Below are 5,000 nucleotides of genomic sequence, written 5' to 3' on the forward strand. Positions count from 1 at the left end.
ATTATATGATTTTATGCCTGATCGATGCTTCCGCATGCTCATTTGTTCGCCTTCAGGAGGAGGAAAAACGAATCTTTTGATGCATATGATTTACAATTTATTGTACTTTGATAAAATATACCTTTATGCAAAAAACTTAGAGCAGTCAAAGTATCAGGATCTCATGGATGAGTTCGAACCAATTAGTGATGAAGTTGGTTATGATGTTATTGAAGCACGCAATGATCAAATTATTCCTGTAAATGATCTTGGTAGTGGAAATCAGAAAATTGTAATATTCGACGATTTTGTATGTGATAGAAACCAAAAACCATTAGTTGACTATTTTATACAGGGGAGACATAAAAACTGCTGTGTCATATATTTGAGTCAAAGCTACTATAAGACACCAAAAGATATTAGATTAAACTGCTCACATTTTGCCATTTATGATTTTCCGAGTACTAATGAAAAAAGTCTCATATGTCGTGAAAACAATGTCTCAAAACAATTATACGAGAAAGCAACTAGAGACCCTTTTAGTTTTATATATATCGACAAACCTAAGAAACAAGTAAAGAAGAATTTTGATGAAAAAATATAAACGAATTGTATAACTCAATTATATATGAGTTATTCAAATGGCAAATTACCTGAAGACACTGTTTCGCATGACAAAATTATTGAAATAGTGAAAGGATTGCCTGGTGTTGGTTTTAAACTTACTGATGATGGTGATTATGACATTCAAAATAAAAAATTGAGAAATGTTGCTTCACCACAAACAAATGACGATGCAACCACTAAGAGTTATGTTGATTCAGAGGTTTCAAAGACATTGAAATTAGATGGAAGCAATGCAATGACTGGAGCCCTCAATATGGATGATAGACGGGTTGAGAATATCGCTCCTGCTAGGCATGGTCTAAGCGATGCTGTGAGCAGTTTACATTTGCATAGTTTTTATATGGAGCTCAATGTGGACGATGGTAAAATAGAATTGCAAAATCCAATTGACATGAAAAACCTTGAAATAACGAATCTAAAAGACCCCAGATCAAACAACAAAGACGCCATGAGTTATAAATTTTTTGAAGACAATTTCATGAAAAGGGATGCTTCCGGAAACATCGACTGCAACGGATTAAAATTGTACAATATTTCAGCACCAACACATGAAGATCAAGTCACAAATCTTCAAGAAGTCCGTAAAAGATTCGTTGCTAAACAATTTCAAAGTGCGAGTGTTTTGGCCGAAGATTTAAACTTAAATAACAAAAAGGTAATAAATCTAGCAAATCCTACAGCAAATTTAGATGCTGTCAATAAACAATATCTGGAATCGCATGTCAACACACATACAGGTGATATGAGCGATTATTTGAAAAGAGATGGGACAGTTTCCGTGACTGGTGATTTTGACTTTGGTGACAATAAAATAACGCAAGTTGGAAACGGTTCAAATTCGACTGATGTAGTAAATAAAGGATACATTGATACTGAACTAGCCGCCAAACCAAATGTCAATCAGGTTGTGTTACGAGATGGCACTCAAGAAATGGTCAACGATCTGAACATGTCTTTTCACAAAATAATCGATTGTCGACAACCGACTGATACTAGAGATGTTACTAACAAAGCTTATGTCGATAATCAATTCTCAAGATGTTTAAAATTGGATGGAAGCAATAATATGACTTCAAATCTAAACATGAACAATCAACGAATAATAAATCTCGGAAACGCTACACATAATCAAGATGCCATTACTTTGAAGCAAGTAAATGATGCTTTTTCAACTATAAGTACTGAAAATAATAAATACACAGACCAAAAAATAGTGGAGAGTCATATAAGCACACACGAAAACCGTAAAAACGTCTTAGCCTATGCAATGGATGATGGAGAATTTACAGAAGATTTTGGAATACAGGATGTTAATTTAATCACCTATAATGACTCGCCTCATAAAACGAACAAGAAGGCATTTACTATGAAAGTTCAAAAAACAAATGACGGATCTAGTCTGTTTAAAGGAAGGTTTGATTTCAATTTATTCAAGATGATACGTGATGATTTCAGTGATAATTATACTGTGTGTGTTGAAGTCTATTTCGAAAAAGATGGTAGACATGACACAGAGTTCAACAGATTCAACATACAATTTGAAAGACTGAACATGAACATCGACAATTACAACACAATAAGAATAAATTCCGATTACAAATATTTTCGCAGTATATTGAATTTGAGTCCTGATGGTACTTCTAAACAAATCCAAAGAAGGTTGTATGTTAATGTTCAATCTGTTTATGACAACCTTAGCCCTAGTCTATTGCCTTTATACGTTTATACGATTTTACGATCTATGATTATGAAAAGGCGTATGAGGTTGCAAATAATCAATTTCAACTACATGTACCAATCGATATGAATAACAACAAAATAACAGGTTTACCATTACCTGTCGATGACACGGATGCAGTCAATCTGTCGTACCTTTTTAACACAAATCTTGTATCTTATTTATGGGGAGAAACATCAAGAGCTTCTGTTGCTACTGAATGTATTTTTACACTCATTGGAGGGTATGTAGCAATGCCAACAGATATGTACATCGCAGCTGTAACTTTGATTACTGATAAATTATATCCCCTTTCAAGCAATCATAGGCTGACAATAGAAACAACAAATACATCCGTTTATAATCTCAATTTTTCTTCAAAAAGAAGCATCGCTGTAAACATTAACAAACTTTTCTCGAATATCCGAAAATTAAAAATTACATATTCAGGCACTGCAGACTCAAGAAAATTTCATTTTATAATTTCACATAAGTCTTTTGGTCGTTAAAATAATATGGCATTATACGTTGAAAAACAATATTAGACCATCATACTGTCTTAATGCAAAGGTATAATATAACGTAAATATATATGTATATCAATTTATTGCTTGAATATGTGGCATACAATTTTGAAAAAACAAAGGAAAAACATCCAAACATTGACGATAAAATATTGAAATCAGCACTTGTTTACAGATACCTGCATTTTTATCATCTCGAAAGAGATATATCTATAAATAAGATTCTTGAACTCAATAATGGTGAAATAGGTCTTCTTGGATCAGGTAGTGGCTGTCTAACATGGTTACTTGAAAAGATCTTCGGTTGGATTGATATATTAAATTCACATAGTGTATTACATGATGCGTCCGGGAGGTTTTATGTCCACCATAAGCTCGGTAGAGGTTACACTTATGCTATTTCAGAAAAATACACAACTAAACTGATTAAAAGATCACCTTTTTGCGGTCAAGTCAGTGGTATACTATATTGTCTATGCAGACGATTAACAATCTAAACTATGATTATGGCAGATCGAAAAAAGAGAATATTTAGCTGGAATCATATTTCAGATTCACTGACTGAAGATCAGGTTGATGAACTAAAGAGCTATTATAAAACATACCACAGAAAATGCTGGGCTTTTAAGCAGGCTGTAAAACGGTATAAAAAATTAAAACTGATGGGAAATTCTATTTCAGTCATAACTGGTACTGGTGGAATTATTAGTGCTGTGGTGACAGGAGGTATAGCTCTTGTAGCAATAAGCACTTGTGCTTTGTTAATCAAGTCTTACATGGATTTCCAATCACTGGATCTTAAAATACAAAATTGCACATACGCATACCAAAGTTATCAACATCTATTGAATTCAATAAAAGACATGTTGAGAAGCGGTGATTTTCAACCATCGTTTCACACAGAATTAAAAAATGTAGATGATTTTGTGACTGATGTTTGTCCTAGTGTTGATAAGTTCTACGCTAAATACAATGACAAATTCATTCCTTAACTATTGTGTTTATTTCATCGATTATCAGTGTCTTTATGTCCTTCCAATATTGTTCATATGATTGAAGTGTCTTTTTGGATTTACTCGTCTTGACCTTTTCAAAAGGAAGATCAAGCATTTCAAATATTTGTTTCAAAATGAAATTTATGTTAATCATACGCTTTCTGTCTATATTCACAGATTTTACGACCTTACCAATTTCATCAAAAATTCTCAATATCTTATCTCTATTTTTCACGGTTATCTGAAAACCATTTTTTACAGCTATATTATTCATTATGTTTTCTATATGATATTTTCTTTGGTAAACACTTTCACGATGGAATCTATGCTTATTTGAGTGAAAATCAACAAATTCTATAAGTGGTTTATAGCCATTAACTGTCCCACATTTTTTACAAACTAGCATATTGTTGTCATTCACTACATCAGGTTGACTGCAGCATTGCTCAATTTCTTTCGTATGTTTCGAGATTTGCTTATTACAAAATGGACAGACCACTTCTTCCATATTGACAAGTTCTTTATGCAGTTCTTTACAACTCATTATACTATTATCATTATATTATCATTATACTATTACATGAAATATTATTTTAAAAACATATAGATTTCCAAAATACGAGATCAAAAATTGGTGGCCATTAAATGGAAAGTAGTTATAGAGTTGGGTTGGTATGAGAACATTTTTGCAAAAAATGGTCTCGTACCCCCAACTTTATAACTACTTCCATTATTGTAGACGGATAATGTGAATTCATTTTTTTATTTCGTTTGTTTCAAAATATACCAGTTTACGTGAAAGGAAATCCAACTGGTTGCTTTTTACAGTGTTTGAAAGCTGTTTGAGCGACCATAATATTGTTATTCACTGATGGATGATTCCTCACGAGATTGGCAATACTATAGTCGCACAAGCAAAAAACAATCACTAAACAACCGGTTTTAAGACTTAAGTGTAATTTAGTTGGTGGCTTTGTGAATGTCTTTTGTTGTTTTTGGCTTGTTCCATGGTTTAGTAATTACGTTGACTACGTAAACAATTAAGCTGTAGGTTGATTGTACCACAAAAGAGCAGCTTAGTCACTTAACTGAGAAATGACTTGAAGTTCGTTACTTGGATTATGCATACAATTTACTAATTTTACAGTCACAAAAGAG

The sequence above is a fragment of the Montipora foliosa genome, chromosome 13 (assembly GCF_036669935.1).
Source record: "Montipora foliosa isolate CH-2021 chromosome 13, ASM3666993v2, whole genome shotgun sequence".
Taxonomy (NCBI): domain Eukaryota; kingdom Metazoa; phylum Cnidaria; class Anthozoa; order Scleractinia; family Acroporidae; genus Montipora; species Montipora foliosa.